At 38.3% G+C, this 23,476-nt stretch overlaps 1 protein-coding gene across 4 annotated transcripts in view; it reads right to left on the bottom strand.

Annotated features, from left to right (window-relative positions):
* The window catches only part of GRM8 (glutamate metabotropic receptor 8), an 850,006-nt gene that overhangs the window by 91,654 nt on the left and 734,876 nt on the right, over positions 1–23,476 (bottom strand). The window lies entirely within an intron of this gene.

Here is a 23,476-nt window from a genome sequence, read left to right as displayed (position 1 = left end):
GGAATGAAGAAAATCGTGTGAAAAGCGTGAACCTGAAAGTCGCGTCAACTCTTTGTGACCCCATGGACTGTAGCCTGCCAGGCTCCTCTGTCCATGGAATTCTCCAGGCCAGAATACTGGAGAGGGTAGCAATTCCCTTCTCCAGCAGATCTTCCTGACCCAGGGATTGAACCAGGATCTTCTGCATTGCAGGCAGATTCTTTGCCAGCTGAGCTACAGCATTTATAGCAGAAGCCATGTGAACAGTGGATGAGTGCTTCAAGGGAATAGTGATTCAGAAAAAGACCAAAGTCAGGGGTGAGCCTAGCAGAAGGAAGACAAGATCAAGGAGACAAAGAAACAAAAAGAGATGCAAAGCAATATGGTTTCCCAGAGTGTAGGGGAGGGAAAAATAGAAGATGGAAGTAGAAGGATATAAAGCAACATCTATTAGCAATCACAAATATATACATGCTCTGTACATAAAATACACTACAAAAATATAAGTGAAGTAGAAATAAGTAATTTGAGGGCCTTGTTTGGAGACATGTATGTTATAATCCTAGGGTACTGACTGCCTCTACTCATGTCTGCTTTTCTTGCAACTTTCAACACACATCTTTCTTTTTTCATTCCAAATGTAATTATTTATTCCATGCCTGTCATTGTCAATACTTAACAATAAGTAGGCAATATAACCAAATGTTCAATAAATTGCTGTGTGATTGGATGGTTTAGCATGGCGAAAGTGTTTTGTTGAAGAAAGGGCAGTGCTACTGTGATAAGCTGCCTGCTGATGTAAACACTTTATGGTTTTATGACAGGCTCACAATCTACCAATACTGTTTTCAATTCAATTCAATTTGTGTGAATGAGAATTTTTAGAGAAAACAGCTGGCAGAAGAAACCGATGACATTTAATCTTGCCTGACAACATGAAATCCTTTACAAAGCTATATGTGTACGTGTGTGTGAAATGTGTGTGTTTGTATATGCTCACAAAGATTATATAGGGAACTGTATTGTTCAGAATTTGGGCCAACAGACAGCAGAAAACATCACATTTCTCAGTATTTTTCTGTAGATACACTTGACTGAACAAATAACTCAGTGAGTATAAAATTTTGATGAAAACATTCAACTGATTGTAATTTTTTAAGTAAAAAGGTTTATTTTTGAAAATGAGAATAACCTGAAGTCATCCTTAAACGAAACCCCTACAATTAATGTTGTAAATTTTGATTTAAACTGCTCCCTGTGAACAAGATCCTGAACACTGCCCAAAATGCAGAACTTTGGAGTTTACCCTAAGACCTCAATACATGACTTTTTAGAAATGATTTTAAAGGGAAACAATATAATTGAAAATAGATTTATTTAAATATTATATGCTAGGTGCCCAAAGTTGCATAATAAGGAAAACAATAATGATTGAACTTGGTCATGACCATGACAAGCAGAGAAAAATCAAGATTACTCTAAAATTTGCCCAAGATTAGCAGAATATAAATCTATCTAATGTCCAAATTGATATTATGACAATGGTAGTTACATATTTAAGTTGAAGTCATAATCATTTTGTAATGATTTGACTTTTATTTCTAAAGAAGTTACCCTTTTGTTTCCTCTAAAAATTCATTTGAATATTAGTAGCAGTTTTGTTCCCTGAAAATCACAGTCTACCAGATATTCTCATCCTTGCATTCTTCGCTTTGCTTTTATCCATGCACTGATTTTTACACAACTTCACTATTTTAGGACCATATATCATTCTCCACTCTTGGCAGGAGGCAGTCATCAGCAACTTAAAAGAATTGCTTTCTCTCCATCAGCTCAGACCTGATGAGAAGCTCTGGGCTCTTTCTTGAAGTCCAATTAGATAGAGAAGGTTCAGAATCACACCCAGATACTGACCACACAGTGCAAGCACCTCATCTCCCACTCTGTCTTCCATTCCCAATTCAGCTGGAAATGAATCCCTTTTTTCCATTGCCAGAAGTCAAGCCCCAATATGTCTTGCCCAGATTTCTTCAGTAATATTTTGTCTTTTTTCCTTATCCTTGCACACTACAACTCATCAGAATCATCACTGGCAGAGAAATTTCACAAAATGGGACTGTATTAAGAATACAACCACGCTCAGAAAGATTCAAATATACTCAAGTCCCTCACCAACAAAGTATAGCTTTGGCAAACGTTCCACTATGAATGGCTGCCAATTATCTGACAAGCCTTATTTTGTGGGTAACCATATAATTTGTTGCTCTCACACTGGGAAATACATGTTTGGACTAAAGGAGTGCTATTAACAATGGGGTGAATCAGGACATATGGTCACTCAGCTTTCCCTGTGACTATCCTAAACTCAGAACTCTTTTTCAGTCAAAAGTTTTACATACAAGGCCCTTATTTTTCCTGTTCTGAAAGTTTAAACCCACACCTCCTATTGCCTGGAAAATGGTTTCCACCGTTTACTCTCCAACTTTTGAGGCCGATTTAATCCCCCTGTTCGTCATGGAGACTCTCAATCTCTCAAGAGGACAGGATCTTTTCTTTAACTATCCCTGACCTCATGGCTTTACACAAGGCATTTAGCTTTCATTATGTTCCCCTTGTTTGTACCAGGCCTCTGTGTGCTTGGTCTGGTCCCACGTGTGTGTGTACATGCATGCTAAGTCTCTTTAGTCGTGTCCGACTCTTTGCAACCCTATGGACAGTAGCCTGCCAGGCTCCTCTGTCCATGGGACTCTCCTACTTGACTTCAAAAAAAACGAGTCACTTATCTTTGTATTTTCCTAAACAAGAGTGATCAATGCAAAGAAATAGAAGAAAACAACAGAATTGGAAAAACTAGAGATCTCTTCAAGAAAGTTAGAGATATCAAGGGAATATTTCATGCAAAGATGGATACAATAAAGGACAGAAATGGTATGGACCTAAAGGAAGCAGAAGAGACTAAAAAGAGGTGGCAAATATACACAAAAGAACTATACAAAAATGATCTTAATGATCCAGATAACCTCAATGGTGTGATCACTCACCTACAGCCAGATATCCTGGAGTGCAAAGTCAAGTGGGCCTTAGGAAGCATCCCTACAAACAACATTAGTGGAGGTGATGGAATTCCAGTTGAGCTATTTCAAACCCTGAAAGATGATGCTGTGAAAGTGCTGCACTCAATATGCCAGCAAGTTTGGAAAACTCAGCAGTGGCCACAGGACTGGAAAAGGTCAGTTTTCACTCCAATCCCAAAGAAAGGCAATGCCAAAGAATGCTCAAACTACCGCACAATTGCACTCATCTCACAAGCTAGTAAAGTCATGCTCAAAATTCTCCAAGCCAGGCTTCAGCAATATGTGAACCGTGAACTTCCAGATGTTCAAGCTGGTTTTAGAAAAGGCAGAATAACCAGAGATCAAATTGCCAACATCCGTTGGGTCATCGAAAAAGCAAGAGAGTTCCAGAAAAACATCTATTTCTGCTTTATTGACTATGCCAAAGCCTTTGACTGTGTGGATCACAATAAACTGTGGAAAATTCTGAAAGAGATGAGAATACAAGACCACCTGACCTGCCTCTTGAGAAACTGTATGCAGGTCAGGAAGCAACAGTTAGAACTGGACATGGAACAACAGACTGGTTCCAAATAGGAAAAGGAGTACGTCTAGGCTGTATATTGTCACCTTGCTTATTTAACTTATATGTAGAGTACATCATGAGAAATATTGGGCTGGATGAAGCACAAGCTAGAATCAGGATTGCAGGGAGAATAAGTAATAACCTCAGATATGCAGATGACACCACCCTTATGGCAGAAAGAGAAGAGGAACTAAAGAGCCTCTTGATGAAAGTGAAAGAGGAGGATGAAAATTTGGCTTAAAACTCAATTTTCAGAAAACTAAGATCATGGCATCTGGTCCCCTCACTTCATGGGAAATAGATGGCCAAGCAATGGAAACAGTGACAGACTATTTCCTTGGGCTCCAAAATCACTGCAGATGTTGAATGCAACCATGAAATTAAAAGATGCTTGATCCTTGGATAAAACTATGACCAACCTGGACAGCATATTATAAAGCAGAGACATTACTTTGCCAACAAAGGTCCGTCTAGTCAAAGCTATGTTTTTTCCAATAGTCATGTATGGATGTGAGAGTTGGACCATAAAGAAAGCCGAGCACTGAAGAATTGATGCTTTTGAACTGTGGTGTTGGAGAAGATTCTTGAGAGTCCCTTGAACTGCAAGGAGATCCAGCCAGTCAATCTTAAAGGAAATCAGTCCTGAATATTAATTGGAAGGACTGATGCTGAATCTGAAGCTACAATACTTTGGCCACCTGATGAGAAGAACTGACTCATTGGAAAAACCCCTAATGCTGGGAAAGATTGAAGGTAGGAAGAGAAGGGTGTGACAGAAGATGAGATGGTTGAATGGCATCACAGACTTAATGGACATGAGTTTGAGTGATCTTCTGGGAGTTGGTGCTGGACAGGGAAGCCTGGCGTACTGCAGTCCATGGGGTTGTAAAGAGTTGGACACGACTGATGGAACTGAAACACCAAGCAAAAGTCCTTTTTTATAGCAAATATTTTAAAATGCAATCACCAGCTGATATTTAATAATTATCTATTTACTAATGTCATTAGCACTAAAAAAGAGGAAAGCCATAAACTGTTTTTGATGACCAAAGATCTTGAGACATTTAAACAGATCAAAATCCCTCACCTATTACTGTATCTAAAAGCAGAAATTTTTTTTCCTGAGACTTTCACTTAAACTATTCTCTATGCAGTGATTTCTATTTTTGTCATAGATTTGTTATTTTAAAAAATAAAATCCAAGTTATTTATTAAATAAAATGAAAACCCTCCATCACCCATATCCCCATATTCTGATGCTATTTTATGGATTTAACAAGTTTGAACAGCTTTTATTATTTATTTAACTACTTATCTACCTGTTTCTTTATTTGCTGCTGTTTAAATAATGCAGTTATATCTTTTGAGTTACCAATTTTAGATCACATTTGTTGACTGTTCGTAGTAAAATTTGAGTGACTGATACCCTTACGCAATTCCCCTCTCTATTGCCCATCTTTAAGTACCTCCCAATTTAAAAAAAAAAATATATATATATATATATTACTATTTTTAATTTAGCAGAGTTTATGGTATTTACATTCACTTCAGTAGATAAATTAACATTTCTGTTTTTGTTCCTAGATTCCTTCTAATAGTGTGACACTAGTACAAAAAAACAACTGCATGTATTATGGCTACTAAATATTATTCCCTTCAGATTCACCCAAGAAGCATGACTGGATTCCCAGAGAAGGAATAAATATAATTATTAAAACTCTGCTTTTTAAAGGGTAATTAAACAACTAGGGTCTGCTTTCTTCTACAGTTGCTTTCAAAATTTCTTCATTTCTTCTAGGTCATATACGATTGCCAAAGTTACTCTTCTCATATTGGATATGCTTTTTAAAAAAACATCCAGGTTCGATGCACGATACTGGATGCTTGGGGCCAGTGCACTGGGACGACCCAGAGGGATGGTATGGGGAGGGAGGAGGGAAGAGGGTTCAGGATGGGGAACACATGTATACCTGTGGCGGATTCATTTTGATATTTGGCAAAACTAATACAATTATGTAAAGTTTAAAAATAAAATAAAATTTAAAAAAATTTAAACAAAAAATTTAAAAAAAAACCATTTTGCTGGATTATATCTAGAATAATTCATACATAAGCTGTGTAGACACCAGATTTTCTGAACCAAATTTATTTTTAACCTTACATTGATTGATAATTTGGCTGGTTCTATAATGGTAAGTTTAAAATATTTTTCCCTCAGAAAGTCTTGACTCACTGCCTTCTAGAATCTAGGAAGGCATATGAGGTCCAATTTTCATTACTTATAGGATTAATTTCCCAACCTCTTCCCCCAAAAAAATCTCTTAGAAATTTATCTTGGTTAGAAAATTGTACTAAGATATGTGGCTCTTTCAGTTTTAAGAACTGCCTATCTTTATTTTGTGAAATTTTTCTTGTTATTTTTGTAGATCATTTCTTCTCCTGCTTGTTCTCTTTTTCTCAGACATTTATTAGATATATGTAGGAATCCTGGGTGTATGCTCAGTGTGTTCTAAATGTTCCTCATGCTTTCCTTTTTTTTTTTTTTTTTTCACTTTTTGCCTTTTATTTTACCCTCCAGATTATCACTCTGGTCTTTAGCCCTAGCCACCTCATATTGAAGATGTTCAGCTTTTTATTTTCATGCTCCTAATTTTTATCTCTAGGGTCATTTTCTTATCTTCTGATCGACCTTTGATCTTTTCCACAGCTACCATACACCTGTGCATATGTATATGTTCAATATTCTCTTGATTATTTCTTAGAATGTTAATTAAAATTCTGTTTTTTAAAAATTATCTTGTATTTTCTGAATCTCTTTTGGCTTTGTTTTTTTATTGTGTGTGTGTGTGTGTCTGTTTTCCTTTTAAATTACACTATCGGTTCTCTTCTGCTATCGTGACATCTTTGGCTGTTGATGTATGATTATAATTAAAGAGCCAGGTTGATTCATAAGGATTACTGGTAGGTTGCATTTTCTTGGATGGATGGGCAGACTATGGACCCATATAAATTAGTTTCACCTGACTGACTTCTCTTAAAGATGCATGGATATAGACAAGTGAGCAGACTGAGGACCTATCCCTGGAGAAATTTATGCTAAAAGTGTAGAAATTTATCATATTTCTATCCTAGAAGCTGCATTTCCTATTTTCCACCCGTCTATGTCTCTCTGGAGTAAAATTAGTTTAAATTCTACTGTTTTCTTTTGAATGCCTCATCCCCATACTAGAAGCATAAGATAATTCCATGTCAGATAAGCTCTATTTTTCAGAGGAGAATTTTGTACTTTTAACCTACATTCTCTCTTCATTTGGGCTCCCCTCATAGCTCAGTTGGTAAAGAATCTGCCTGCAATGCAGGAGACCCCAGTTCAATTCCTGGGTGAGGAAGATCCCCTGGAGAAGGGATAGGCCACACACTCCAGTATTCTTGGGCTTCCCTTGTGGCTCAGCTGGTAAAGAATCCACCTGCAATGTGGGAGACCTGGGTTCGATCCCTGGGTTTGGGAGACCCCCTGGAGAAGGGAAAGGCTACCCACTCCAGTATTCTGGCCTGGAGAATTCCATGGGCTGTATAGTCAAGGGGTTGCAGAGAGTCAGACAGAACTGAGTGACTTTCACTTTCACTCTCTTCATTTAAGGAGAATTGAAGGATCAACTAGCCCATGTATTTTAAAATTCAGCTTTTAAAATAAATTTCCTGGTGGCCCCTCCAAGGCCTGTTTCAAGTCCTTATGTTAACTTTAGGTTTAGAAATTTATTGAGATTTTTGTAGTAAGAATAATTTATATCTCTTGAGCTGTGCTTTCCCTCTTTTAATTTCTCTATAAATCAGATTCATTCAACATTTATTTTTCAGGATTTACTCAAATTGTTTTACCTAATGTTGGCTCCAAAAATATATAGACATACCCTGTTCTACTGGTCTTTATTTCATTAAAGTTACAGATATTGCATTTTTTAGAAATTGAAGGTTTGTGGCAACCCCGTATCAAACAAGTATATCGGCACCATTTTTCCAACAGTAATTTCTCATTTCATGTCTCTGTGTCACATTTTGGTAATTTTTGCAATATTTTAAATTTTTTCACTATTATTTTTATGGTGATCTATGATGTTACTTTTTTAAATTGTCTTACATCATGAACTACATCTGTATAAGACAGTCAGTTTATATAGATACATGTATGTGTCCAACCCCTTCATGGATCACACTCTTGTCCATGACGAAGGGGCTCACGTTACTCAGTGAAGCTCTGAACCATGCCATGCAGGGTCACCCAAGAAGGACAGGTCATAGTAAAGAGTTCTACAAAACATGGCACACTGGAAGAGGAAATAGCGAACCACTCCAATAATCCTGCCTGGAGAGCCCTATAAACAGTATGAAAAAAGGCAAAAAGATATGACATCAGAAGATGAGCACCTGAGGTCAGAAGATTTCCAATATGATACTGCGGAAGAGTGAAGGACAATTACTAATAGAGCCAGAAAAAATGAAGCAGGTGAGCAAAAGCAGAAATGACACTCAGTTGTGGACATGTCTGGTGGTGAAAGTCAAGTCCGATGCTGTAAAGAACAATATTGTATAGGAATCTGGAATGTTAGGTTCATGAATCAAAATAAATTGGACACGGTCAAGCAGGAGAAGGCAAAATTGAATATTGATGACTTAGGAATCAATGAACCAAAATGAACAGGAACAAATTTAATTCAGATGACCATTATATCTACTACTGTGGGCAAGAATCACTTAGAAGAAACGAGTAGCCCTCATAGTCAGCAAAAGAGTCCAAAATACAGTACTTGGAGTCCAAAATTATTTCAGTTTGTGTCCGAGGCAAACCATTCAACCACAAAGTAACCCAAGTCTATGCCCCAATCATTGATGATGAAGAATCTGAAGTTGACCAGTTCTATGAAGACCAACAACACCTTCTAGAACTAAGACCAAAAAAAGTGCTGTTTTCATCATAGGGGGATTGGAACGCAAAAGTACAAGGTGAAGAAATACCAGAATAAAAGGCAAGTTTGGCCTTAGAGTACAAAATGAAGGAGGGCAAAGGCTAACAGAGTTTTCTCAAGAGAATATGCGAGCCATAGCAAACACCCTTTTTCCAACAACTCCAGAGATGACTCTACACATGGACATCGCCAGGAGGTCAATACTGAAATCAGATTGATTATGTTCTTTGCAGTCAAAGATGGAGAAGCTCTATGTAGTCAGGAAAAACAAGACCTGGGGCTGACTGTGGCTCATATCAAGAGATCCCTATTTCAAGATTCAGGCTTAAATTGAAGAAAGTTGGGAAAACCTTAGGCTGTTCATGTATGTTCTAAGCCAAATCCCTTACAGTGGATGTAATGAATAGATTGAAAGGATTAGATCTAGTAGACAGAATTCCTAAAGAACTATGGATGTAGGTTCATAACATTGTACAGGAGGCAGTAACTACAATCATATCAAAGAAAAAGAAATGCAAGAAGACAAAGTGCTTGTCTGAGGGAGGCTTTACACATAGTGGAGAAAAGAAAGAGAAGTGAAAGGCAAGAGAGAAAGGGAAAGATATACCCAACTGAATGCAGACTTCCAGAGAATAGCAAGAAGAGATAAGAATGCCTCCTTAAATGAACAAAGCACATAAACAGAGGAAAAAAAATAGAATAGGAAGGACTGGGGAGCTTTTCAAGAAAACTGGAGATATCAAAGGAATATTTCATATAAGGATGGGCATGATAAAGGACGGAAATGGTAAGAACATAACAGAAGCAGAAGAGATTAAGAGGTAGCAAGAATACACAGAAGAACTATACCAAAAAAAAAAAAAAAGGTCTTAATGATAACCACAATTGGTAGTCACTGGCAATGGATGGCACCCCACTCCAGTACTCTTGCCTGGAAAATGCCATGGACGGAGGAGCCTAGTAGGCTGCAGTCCATGGGGTCGCAAAGAGTCGGACACGACTGAGCGACTTCACTTTCACTTTTCACTTTCACGCATTGGAGAAGGAAATGGCAACCCACTCCAGTGTTCTTGCCTGGAGAATCCCAGGGACGGGGGACCCTGGTGGGCTGCCGTCTATGGGGTCGCACAGAGTCGGACACGACTGAAGCGACTTAGCAGCAGCAGCTCCTATAGAGCTAGACATCCTGTAGTGTGAACTCAAGCAGGCATTAGAAAGCATTATTATAAACAAAGCTAGTGGAGTGATGGAATTCCAGTTGAGTTATTTCAAATCTTAAAAGATGATGCTGTTAAAGTGCTGTACTCAACGTTTCAGCCAATTTGGTAACCTCAGTAATGCCACATGGAACTGCAAAATGTCAGTTTACATTCCAATCCCAGAGAATGGCAATGCAAAGAATGTTCAAACTACTGTATAACTGTGTTCATTTCACACGCTAGCACATTTATGCTTAAAATCCTTCAAACTAGGCTTCAGCAGTGTGTGAACTGAGAATTTCCAGATGTACAAACTGGATTTAGAAAAGTAAAGTAATCAGAGATCAAATTGCCAACATTTGTTGGATCATGGAGAAAGCAAGGGAGTTGAGAAAAATATCTACCTCTGCTTCATTGACTACACTAAACCTTATGACAGTGTGGATCACAACAAACTGTGGAAAATTCTTAAAGAGATGGGAGTACCAAACCACTTCACCTGTTTCCTAAGAAAACTGTATGCATGTCAAGAAACAACAGATAAAACCAGACATGGAACAACTAATTGGTTCAAAATTGGCAACAAGTATGACAAGGCTGTAAATTGCCACCCTGCTTATTTAACTTATATGCAGAGTACATCATAGGAAATGCTGGGCTGGATGAATCACAAGCTGGAATCAAGACTGCTGAGAGAAATAGCAACAATCTCAGATATGCAAGATACCACTCTAATGGAAGAAAGTAAAAAGGAACTAATGAGCCTCTTGATGAGGATGAAAGAGGAGAATGAAAAAGCTGGCTTGAAGCAATCTTGAGAAAGAATGGAACTGGAGGAATCAACCTGCCTGACTTCAGGCTCTACTACAAAGCCACAGTCATCAAGATAGTATGGTACTGGCACAAAGACAGAAATATAGATCAATAGAACAAAATAGAAAGCCCAGTGATAAATCCACGCACATATGGACACCTTATTTTTGACAAAGGAGGCAGGAATATAAAATGGAAAAAAGACAATCTCTTTAACAAGTGGTGCTGGGAAAACTGGTCAACCACTTGTAAAAGAATGAAACTAGAACACTTCTAACACGATACACAAAAATAAACTCAAAATGGATTAAAGATCTAAATTTAAGACCAGGAACTATAAAACTCTTAGAGGAGAACATTGGCAAAACACTCTCCGACATATATCACAGCAGGATCCTCTATGACCCATCTCCCAGAATATTGGAAATAAAAGCAGAAATAAACAAATGGGACCTAATTAAAATTAAAAGCTTCTGCACAACGAAGGAAACTCTAAGCAAGGTGAAAAGACAGCCTTCAGAATGGGAGACAATAATAGCAAATGAAGCAACTGACAAACAACTAATCTCAAAAATATATAAGCAACTCCTGCAGCTCAATTCCAGAAAAATAAATGACCCAATCAAAAAATGGGCCAAAGAACTAAACAGACATTTCTCCAAAGAAGACATACAGATGGCTAACAAACACATGAAAAGATGCTCAACATCACTCATTATCAGAGAAATGCAAATTAAAACCACAATGAGGTACCGTTTCACGCCAGTCAGAATGGCTGCTATCCAAAAGTCTACAAGCAATAAATGCTGGAGAGGGTGTGGAGAAAAGGGAACCCTCTTACACTGTTGGTGGGAATGCAAACTAGTACAGCCACTATGGAGAACAGTGTGGAGATTCCTTAGAAAATTGGAAATACAACTGCCATATGACCCAGCAATCCCACTGCTGGGCATACACACCGATGAAACCAGAATTGAAAGAGACACATGTACCCCAATGTTCATCGCAGCACTGTTTACAATAGCTAGGACATGGAAGCAATCTAGATGTCCATCAGCAGATAAATGGATAAGAAAGTGGTGGTACATATACACGTATTCTTTTTCAGTCATTAAAAAGAATACATTTGAATCAGTTCTAATGAGGTGGATGAAACTGGAGCCTATTATACAGAGTGAAGTAAACCAGAAAGAAAAACACCAATACACTATACTAACGCAAATATATGGAATTTAGAAAGATGGTAAGGATAACCCTGTATGTGAGACAGCAAAAGAGACACAGATGTATAGAACAGTCTTTTGGACTCTGTGGGAGAGGGAGAGAATGGGATGATTTGGGGGAATGGCATGGAAACATGTATAATATCATATAAGAAACAAATCGCCAGTCCAGGTTTGATACAGGATCCTTGGGGCTGGTGCACTGGGATGACCCGGAGGGATGGTACGGGGAGGGAAGTGGGAGGGGGTTCAGGATGGGGAACATGTGTATGCCCGTGGCAGATTCATGTTGATGTGTGGCAGAACCAATGCAATATTATAAAGTAATTAACCTCCAATTAAAATAAATAAATAAATAAAATAAAGTGGAAAAAAGGAAAAAGCTGGCTTGAAACTCAACATTAAAAAAATAAGATCATGACATCTAGTCCCATAATTTCATGTCAAATAGAAGGGGGGAAAAGAGGAAGCAGTAACAGATTGTATTTTCTTAGACTCCAAAATCACTGTGGATGGTGACTGCAGCCATGAAATAAAAATATGCTTGCTCCTTTGAAGGAAAGCTATGACAAACCTTGACAGAATATTAAAAAGCAGAGACATCATTTTTCCGATAAAGGTCTAAACAGTCAAACCTATGATTTTTCCAGAAGTCATGTATAGATTTAAGAATTGGACCATAAAGAAGGCTGGGTGTTGAAGAATTGATGCTTTTGAGTTGTGGTGTGAGAAAAGACTCTTGGGAGTCCCTTGGACTGCAATGAGAACAAACCAATTAATCCTAAAGGAAATCAACCCTGAATATTCATTGGAAAGATTGTTGCTGAAGCCAAAGCTCCAATACTTTGTCCACCTGATAAGAGAAGCCAACTTACTGGAGAAAACTCTGATGCTAGGAAGGATTGAAGACAAAAAGAAAAGGGGGTGGCAGAGGATGAGATGGTTAGATAGCATCACCGACTCAATGTATATGAATTTGAGTAGACTCCGGGAGACAGTGGAGGACAGAGGAGCCTGGTGTGCTGCCGTTCATGGAGTGGCAGAGTCAGAGAGGATTTAGCAACTGAACAATAGTAATATGTCTGACTGCTTCACCTACAAGGTTAGCTATTCTCCTATTTTTTTTTCCTTCTTCTTGGACTTTCCTATTCCATGAGACACAACAATACTGAAATTAGGCCGATTAATAACCTTATAATGGTCTCTACATGATAAAGAGAAAGGAAGAGTTGCAAGTCTCTCACTTTAAATCAAGCTAGAAATACAATACTTTGGCCACCTGATGGGACAAGCCAACTTATTGGAAAAGACCCTAATGCTAGGAAAGATTGAAGGCAGGAGGAGAAGATGGCAGAGGATGAAATGGTTGGATGGCATCACCAACTCAATGGACGTGAGTTTGAGCAAAGTCTGGGAGATAGTGAAGGACAGGGAAGCCTGGTGTGGTGGTGCAGTCCATGGGGTTGCAAAGAGTCAGACATGAATGAATGACTGAACAACAACAAGAAATATAAACCTAGTGAGGAAGGTGTGTCAAAAGCCAAGACAGATCAGAAGCAGGTCTCTTATGCTAAACAATTAGCCAAGTCCTGAATGCGACAGAAAAATTCTTGAAGGAAATTAAAATGCTACTCCAGTGGATACATAAATGAAAAGAAAGTGAAACAGCCTAATTACTAATAGGGAAAAAGTTTTTGTGGCCTCCATAGAAAATCAAAATAGCCACAACATTCCCTTAAGCCAAGGCCTAATTCAGAGCAAGTTTTTAACTCTCTTATATTCATTTAATACTCAGAGAAGTGAGGAAGCTGCAGAAGCAAAGTTTGAAGATAGCAGAGGCTGGTGCATGAGGTGTAAGAAGAGAAGTCATCTCCATAACATCAAGTGCAAGGTGAAGCACCAAGTACTGATGTAGAAACTGTAGCAATTTATTCTGAAGATGCATTTCAGATAATTAATAAAGGTGGCTACATAAAAAAACACATTTTCAGTGTAGACAAAACAACCTTATATTGGAAAATGTCATCTAGGTATCTTTCATAACTAGAGACATGAAGTCAATGCCTGGCTTCAAAGTTTCAAAGCACATACTGACTCTCTTTTAAGTACTAATGCAGTTGGTGACTTTAATTTGAAGCCAATGCTCATTTGCCATTGTAAAAATCCTTAAGAATTATGCTAAATTTACTCTGCCTGTGCTCCATAAATAGAACAAATTCTGGATGACAGAAAATCTGTTTACAGCATGGTTTATTGAATATTAAGCAGATTATAGAGACCCACTGCTCAGAAACAAAGATTCCTTTGAAAATATTACTGCTCATTGACAATAAAACTGGTCACCCAAGAGCTCTGGTGGAGATGTACAATGATTATTATGTTAATTAATGTTATTTTCCTGCCTGCTAACACAACATCCACTCTGCAATCCATGAATCAAGGAATTATTTTGAGTTTCAAGTCTTATTCCCTGACTTCCCTGGTGGCTCAGACAGTAAATTGTCTGCCTACAATGTGGGAGACCCAGGTTTGATCCCTGGGTCAGGAAGATCCTCTAGAGAAGGAAATAGCAACCCACTCTAGTACTCTTGCCTGGAAAATCTCGTGGATGGGGGAGCCTAGTAGTCTACAGTCCATGAGGTTGCAAAGAGTCGGACACGACTGAGTGACTAAACTTTCACTTTCAAGTCTTATTATTTATGAACTATATTTTATATAAAAATATAACCACAATGAGGTACCATTTCATGCCAGTCAGAATGGCTGCTATCCAAAAGTCTACAATCAATAAATGCTGGAGATGGAGAAAAGGGAACCCTCTTACACTGCTGGTGGGAATGCAAACTAGTACAGCCACTATGGAGAACAGTGTGAAGATTCCTTAAAAAACTGGAAATAGAATTGCCATATGACCCAGCAATCCCACTGCTGGGCATACACACCAAGGAAACCAGAATTGAAAGAGACATGTGTACCCCAATGTTCATTGCAGCACTGTTTATAATAGCCAGGACATGGAAGCAACCTAGATGTCCATGAACAGACAAATGGATAAGAAAGCAGTGGTACATATACACAATGGAATATTACTCAGCCATTAAAAAGAATACATTTGAATCAGTTCTAATGAGGTGGATGAAACTGGAGCCTATTATACAGAGTGAAGTAAGCCAGAAAGAAAAATATCAATACAGTATAATAACACATATATATGGAATTTAGAAAGATAACCCTGTATGCAAGACACCAAAAGAGACACAGATGTATAGAGCAATCTTTTGGACTCTGTTGGAGAGGGCGAGGGTGGGATGATTTGGGAGAATGGCATTGACACATGTATATTATCATATGTGAAACAAATCGCCAGTCCAGGTTCAATGCATGATACAGGATGCTCGGGGCTGGTGCACTGGGATGACCCAGAGGGATGGGATGGGGAGGGAAGAGGGAGGGGGGTTCAGGATGGGGAACACGTGTACACCCGTGGTGGATTCATGTCAATGTATAGCAAAACCACTACAGTCTTGTAAAGTAATTAGCCTCCAATTGAAATACATAAATTTATATTTTAAAAAATAAATATATTTTATAAGGCTATAGCTGCTGTAGATAATAATTCTTCTGATGCATCTGGAAAAAACAAATTGAAAAGCTTCTGAAAAGGACCACCGTAGATACCATCAAGAACATTCATGATTTATGGGAATAGGTCAAAATACCAACATTAAGAGGAACATGGAAGAAGTTGGTTCCAGTTCTCATAGAAGAATTGGAGGTGTCCAAGACTTCAGTGGAGAAAATAGCTAGAGATGAGGTGGATATAGCAGGAGCAGTGGAATTAGAAGTGGGGCCTGTCTTTGACTTTGGTGCTGAAACTGAAGTCCTCTTATACTCAAGAATCTTCACAGCTTGTATTGGATATATTTTCTTTTTAGGACTAAAGGAAAATTCTCCCATTTTTGAGTCATTCTTTTATGCCATTTCTATAAAATTGCATGTAATTTTGTAAGTGCTTTTAAAAGATGTAGTTTTGTAAATATTTAATATTCTAATTTGATTTGATTTTGAATTGTAAATGTCAAGTATTCTGTTTTGGTTTTTTTTTATGTTATACTTTGTTAAAAAGGAAAAAATGTAATTTTTTTAGTCATGTACATGACTTAATTTAATGTACTGAAAATAAAAATTAAGAAAAAAAAAAAACAGAAATGGATCCTGAAGAGGTGAATGAATTGCTGCACTCTTACAATAAAACTTTAATGGCTAAGGAGTTGTTTCTTATGGATGAGCAAAGAAAGTGATTTCTTAAATAGGATCTGCTCTTAGTGAAGATGCTGTGAAGCTTGTTGAAATGACAGCAAAAGATTTAGAATATTACATAAATTTAATTGATAAAACAGCAGTAGGGTTTGAGAGGATTGACTCCCATTTTGAAAGAAGTTCTACCCTGGATTAAATGCTATCAAACAGCATTGAAAGGAAGAGTCAATCAATGAGGCAAGTTTCACTGCTGTCTTATTTTAAGAAATTGCCATCGCCTACCCCCAATTTTCATCAGCCACTACCCTGATTATCCAGCAGCCCTTGGCATCAAGGCAAGACCCTCTACCAACCAAAAGACATGATTAGCCCAAGGCTCAGATGACAGCATGTTTTAGCCATAAAGTATTTTTAATTAAGTAATAAACATTTTTTTAGATATGACAATATTGCAAAGATAATAGTCTATAGTATAAACAGAACCTTTATATGCACTGGGAAACAAAAAAAGAAAAATCTAGGTGACTTGCTTTATTGTGGTGGTCTGGAACTAAATCCACAATTTCTCAGAAAAGGTAACGATCTCTCTGTCTCCCTCCACCTCTTCCTCCTTCTTTCTCTCTCCCATCTCTCTTTTCTTCCTTTATTTTAGTTTCCTTTTCTCTCTTTCTTTTTTTTCATTTCATTATCACCTTAGAGGAAATATATATATCAGATCAGATCAGATCAGTCGCTCAGTCATGTCCAACTCTTTGCGACCCCATGAATCACAGCACGCCAGGCCTCCCTGTCCATCACCAACTCCCAGAGTTCACTCAGACTCACGTCCATCGAGTCAGCGATGCCATCAAGCCATCTCATCCTCTGTCGTCCCCTTCTCCTCCTGCCCCCAACCCCTCCCAGCATCAGAGTCTTTTCCAATGAGTCAACTCTTCGCATGAGGTAGCCAAAGTACTGGAGTTTCAGCTTTAGCATCATTCCTTCCAAAGAAATCCCAGGGCTGATCTCCTTCAGAACGGACTGGTTGGATCTCCTTGCAGTCCAAGGGACTCTCAAGAGTCTTACATATATTTGTGCCAGGTAATATCTTGAACCAGAAACCAGACTATTTTTTGATATTTCTTTAAATGATGCACATAAGTCTGCTTTGCATTTGCTTTAAATAGCCTGGAATTCATACTAATATTTGGTTAACTATTTCTCTGCACTATGAGGTGGATGGTACCAATCCATGTGATACTGCATTTAGAGACTGTAAAAAACTTCCCAACATAAAAATGGATATATGGTTACAGCCAAAAGGAACTATTTGCTTGCAATCTGCTCTTCCTGGCACCCTGTGTGCTCCATGAGATATAAGCAGCTACTGAATCATGGAAAATGCAATTTGAAGTTACATAAGTAAATTAGTCACTGCATTCTGTACCATCAACAGTCTGGGTTGTCATTAAAGTTCTGCCTATAGAGAAAAAAATAAGTCTGTATGGCATTCCTGCTAAACATTTTGAAATAAAGTCATGGTCACTATATCTCAGAAAATATTCACATTTGGGGCTAAATCAAATCTAGTTCTCCAGCATTTCAAAGATATTAAGAAAGCTAAACCATTTTAGTGAGATATGCAAGCTTGAAGACTAAACTTCCAGGTTGACTATTTAAGTGTTAATTAATAATTTATTGTAATGGACATAGAAAATTCAAAGTTTTGTAAACTCAATTTCAATTAAAAAAGAGAAAGATGGAGGTGCAAACCTCGCCAATAGCCAAATGCTTAAATTAAGTAGCCCCAAACCACACAGCTTCCTCTAAGCCACCCAAAAAAGTGGGATCATGGAATCTAGGCTAGGTTCATTGCACAAATATTTCTTTTTGGCATCTAATAAAATAGGCACCCCTACAATGAGTTTCCCTACATGTCTAAGTTGGTAATATTTTGCAGCAGTAATATGCAGAACAAATGGGGGAAAAAAAAAAGTAGTAAGCCTGGCTACGGCAGTCTTTTCTAGAAGGGTTACTTAGGCTTGCTTACATTGTGCCTTGGGGCTTCCTGGGTGGTGGTACTGGTAAAAAAACCTGCCTACCAGTGCAGGAGACATAAGAGAGGTGAGTTCGATCCCTGGGTTGGGAAAATCCCCTGGAGGAGGGCATAGCAACTCACTCCGGTATTCTTGCCTGGAGAATCCCAGGGACATAGGAGCCTGGCGGGCTACAGTCCACGGGGTTGCACAGAGTCAGGCACGACCAAAGCAACTTAGCACACACAGTGTGCCTCAGAATCTCCTCAATTTCATTGCTTTCTTCTATATCTTCACAAGTATATCATTTTTACTGAGTGTATAAAGTGTGTGTTAGTCACTCGGTCGTGTCTGACTCTCTGTGACCCATAGACTGTAGCCTGCCAGGCTCCTCTGTCCATGGAATTTTCCAGGCAAGATCACTGGAGTGGGTTGCCATTCTCTTCTCCAGGGGATCTACCCAACCCAGGAATGGAACCCGGGTCTCCCGCATTGCAGGGCAAATTCTTAACAGACTGAGCCACTAGCAAATGCATAAATGAGCTACCATAAATGTTTTCTTTTCCAGCCTTTTTTGTTTGTTTCTCTCTCTCTTTTTTTCCTTTCAGAGTTGGCTGTAACAAGCTGGTATGATTAATCTTGATTAGACAGAATCTCCCATAACACCTGAAATTGTTCTGTAATGTGGGACACTGTGAAACCTTTAAAGGAATCAGCTTCAAATGACTGTAAGTGAACAAGGAAAGAAAACTCTGTAAAGTTAATGATAATTGCAGACACACAAGATGGATACTGATCACTGTTTTCCTTCCTTTCTTTCCACAGAAATGGAGAAAAAGTTAGGAGACAGTTATGGTTGGTCTGATCTCCTCTGAAAATTACTTCCATTGCTGTCTAGGTTATATTGACACTCTTAGCTCAGGTTTTCAGGCTGTTTTTTCTCATCTGTATTACTTCTCAAAGCAGGGACTTTATCATTGTTTTCAGAACCACCTCGCACAACTCTTGTTAGAGTTATTCACTTTTCAGTTTTAACCCAAGTATTTTAGCAACCAGTTTCTGATGACACTTGCCTTTCTTCTAGTATTTTCTGCTGAATATATGAAAGCAGTTACATATTGCCTCAGAGCAACAACACTCTTTTCTCTCTCTTCCTAGTCCTGAAGATTCTTAACTTCTGTAATCTTATGTGATTTACCCTCAGGCAATCTTATGTGATTTACCTGTGTTTGAAAAAGTACATCTGGTTGGGATGCTCCACAGACATGGTCTAAATGGCTGGAGAAATTAATGCAATTATCTGGATAATTTTAAATGCATTTAATCATTAAACAAATATTTCTGGAGAACCCATTCCAAGCCGTTTTATGCTAGGTGTCAAGGATATGATAGTGAGCAAGATAAAATATGATTTCTGCCCTCATGAAATACAGCCAACTTCTGTTGATTGCCTATCATGTGCTAAATACATCTTGTGACTCATAGCATGTAACTCTCAGCAAAACTACCATGCTTGTGTGTGTGCTGAGTCACTTCAGTAGTGTCTAACTCTTTGCGACCCTATGGACTGTAGCCTGCCAGACTCCTCTGTCCATGAGGTTCTCCAGGCAAGAATATTGGAGTGGGTTGCCATGCCCTCCTCAAAACTACCATGAGGTATCTATTAATACAAAAACATACCATAATGGGACGAGAGGATTTTTTTAAGTCAATCACCTTCCTGCCCTTTCCTAGATGGTACGAAGTCAAGTCTGCCTTAGTTTATGAATAGGGCTGGGCACAGATGGCAGGCAAATGCTTCATGTTGCTTTATATCTGTGTTTGCATTCTCCAGGGAATGTATTCCTATCTGCACAAATGGAGCCACTTCACTGCATTTTCTCAGCTAATTCAGCAGAGCTTCAGAATTTGAACCCACATCCTCCCACTCCAGAGTTCACACTCTTCCTGTCTCCACTCATCACCTCTGCATCCCTGCCCTCTTCTGCTCTTATCAACAGATTGAGTGGAAGCATAAGGGAAATGCTTTTGTCATGCAAAAAGCATCTGGGAAGACAGCATCAATTCTCCTTTGATTTGTGCATTTTAGACAGAACTAAGGACAACTTTAAGAATTCCTTTTTATATTTCTCCCTAAATATTTAGCAGTCCTATATCACAATAAGTGATACTGACAAAAATTTTTAAAGAAATGCACTTGGCCCATCATTCAAGGAAAAATATTTTTCAGGAAAAAAAAGTTATAATGGGAATCACAATATGATCACTATATAAAGTTACCATTATGGCATGCTCTAACTTAAATAATAAAATAACAAGCAAGCATTTTTATTATTATATCATGTTATTAATGTGCAAGGAAGGCACTCCATTCCCTCATTCAATAGGCATTTGTCGAGAGCATATTACACAAATGTAATGTGTAATGTTAAGAGATGTATTCATTCAGATACACATCAGACAGACACAAGTTGCCCTCCATGAATTAATAAAGGATGACATTTGAAGGTGAGAAGAGGAAATAAAGGGGTGAATGTGAGTAGATGGAGGGGTCTAACATAACACCAGGTTTCTGACTTAGGCTACTAGATAGAGGCTGCACGACTCATCCAGGTGAAGGAAGAAAGGTTGGTTCAGGACATATGGGCTGTTTGACACTTTGGAGCTTTATTTTCTTTCCTGTCTTTAGGGTATTTTGTTTTGTTTCCACCCTATGCTCTGGTTGAAGCACTGTGTTCCTTGGAGCTTGGCAGTGTCATAACCTTTGTCTGATTATCTAGGCTTTGTGAACCCAATTAGAGATGGTAAAATATGTATGTAAGAGATTTCTGCCATCCTAACAACCCTAAACCACCCTTGAGTATTCTCTTCCTGACTATTACATTAATTATATTTTTAATTTTTGTTTTTTCAACCTAATTATGAAAGTTCACGTTGGTCCCTGTCCATGCCTCAGTGTCTCCGCCCCTCCCCTCAGGCTGATTTTTTATAGAAAAAAAAAAAAGTGTATTTAAACTATGATTTAGTAGAATGCAGCACTAGGTACAAAGCTAATAAATGATGTCACTAAAATGTATTAGGAAAAAGTATGATTCACCTTGATTTTAAAATCTGAAAGAAAAAGGATGCGGGGAAATTTAAATGATGTTTTGTCATTGAATGAAGATATACTTCAGAGAGCTTTCTTTCCTCATGAATGATACAAAAATCCCTTTATAACTTGATTTTACTCAGAGATTTTCTAAAACATCTGTTTAAATTATTCAACTAATTTTACTTTTAATTCCTACTTCTATAATAATTTCAGAGAGACCTATGTGGCTAGATGGGTTTTCTCCTATAGATATGTCTCTATGAAACAGAATTCAATGCATGGTATGTTAGTGTTAGTAGCTGTCGTGTCTGACTCTTTGCAACCCTGACTGTAACCCATCAGGTCCCTCTGTCCATGGAATTTTCCAGGCAAGAATACTGGAGTGGGTTGTCATTTCCAGTATTCAAAGCATACTGGAAGAAATTTTGCTCTTCTGCTATCTTCCACATCATAAATTCTGTGTCACAGGATGCATAGCTCTTTTTTGGCTTTCTCATCTCACATCTGACTCCTCACCACCTCCCCCTGCCCTTGAGCCTGATTTTCTCCTGCCCTTGAGCCTGGCACTTGCTGGAGCTGGCAGGCGTCAGACGGCATCGGCTGGGAGCCAGGCTGGGCCTTTGTACAGGGAAGGCTCTGGGAAGCAGACTGACATGGCTCAATAATTAGCACAATGCTCAATAAGGATCTGCTGAATTAATGGCTGTGTGTGCCGCCTGACTGTTGTGAATACTTCAAGCCGATAACACGGAGTTAACTGGCTGAGCATTATAAATGAGAGCGGAGAACTGACCCACTCTTTGGTCTTCCAAAGTCAATAAAACTTAGAGAAAGCCTGCCTTTAGAGATATAAATGTTTTATTCACTTTTAATATCTGTGTCAGTAATTTTAGCAATGCAAAAAAAAAATAAACAGTTTCAAACATTTTGTGTATTGTTTTGAATAATTAGAGATACTTTGACAGAGAATAGCAGGAGACAAATTTGAATGTGAAGTGTTAGGATGACACATAAGTGTATTATACAAAATACTTCAGTAGTAAATCTCAGCTACTTATCATATAATAGCTCTTGATGTAGAGCTGGTCTAAATTAAGCATCTCCAAGCCTAACTAAACAATTTGAGCACTTTCCAATGTTCTGAAAACTCCTAAAATTAGTGTTTCATCCTGATTGCTTCAGTCATCTCCACATTCAATCATATTATCAATACAAAACAATTCCAATTAGCATATTTTATAAATTGGTCTTACATTGTGCTTCTTTGACTTACTATGATTCCACAAAGCTAAAAGAGGAAAAGGAATTCTGGCTAGCTAGTATTCAGTCATCTCTCGGGAAGCACTGATACATCCATAAGTATGTACATAAACTCCAGGTTCTTGGATGGAGTGGTACAACTCCCATAGTCCCTGCAGCACTGGGCAGCCTCCACCCCCTGACTTGTTCATGTGTCCATTTCATCCTGAAATGTCTCTTACTATCTCCACCACTGCTCCTCAGGGGACAGCTGCAACTCTGCAGAATTTCTGATCTGAGATTCAGTGGTCTTTCTTTTTTTTTTTCAATTACCTTAAAAAAAAAAAAAAAAAACTTAGCATGATCCATGTTTGAATTACTATGAAGGTGTTCAATAGCTTGATATAGGACCATGATTTTATTTATTCTAAAAATCAAGTCACTGAAAGAGTTGTCTAAATAGAAATAACATCTTATATGCACTTATATTTGCTTCCCCAAGCCCTTGAAGTCACAACATGAAAAGTAAGAGCAGGCTGTCATTTATAAAATGTAAAGGGAGTGAAAGCAAAAAAAAAAAAAGGAGTTAGATGTCAGAGCTCAGGAGATTTTGTTTGGTTGTATATTTATTGTTGGGCTTCCCTGCTGGCTCAATGGTAAAGAATTTGCGTTCCAGTGCAGAAGACAAAGGTTCAATCCGTGATCGGGGAAGATCCCACATGTCGTGGACCAACTGGGTTCCCCCTACGCCACAACTATTGAGCCTGTGCTCTAGAGTCCGGGAGCCACAACTACTGAAGTCCATGTGCCTAGAGCCTGTGCTCCGCAACAAGAGAAGCCACCACAATGAGAGGTCTGGGTATCCCAACTAGAGAGTAGCCCCTACTCACAGCAACTAAAGAAGAGTCCAAGCAACAACAAAGACCCAGCACAGCGGAAAAAATCTGTTATCCACAAGAAAGCAAAATAAACTCTCTGGCTTTCTCCAGGTAAAACAATATATTTAAAAAAGAAGTATATATTCAAACACAAATACAAGTACCACTTAAAT

This window comes from Bos indicus x Bos taurus, chromosome 4 (genome assembly GCF_003369695.1).
Source record: "Bos indicus x Bos taurus breed Angus x Brahman F1 hybrid chromosome 4, Bos_hybrid_MaternalHap_v2.0, whole genome shotgun sequence".
Taxonomy (NCBI): Eukaryota; Metazoa; Chordata; class Mammalia; order Artiodactyla; family Bovidae; genus Bos; species Bos indicus x Bos taurus.
This window is presented reverse-complemented; position numbering and strand designations above follow the sequence as displayed.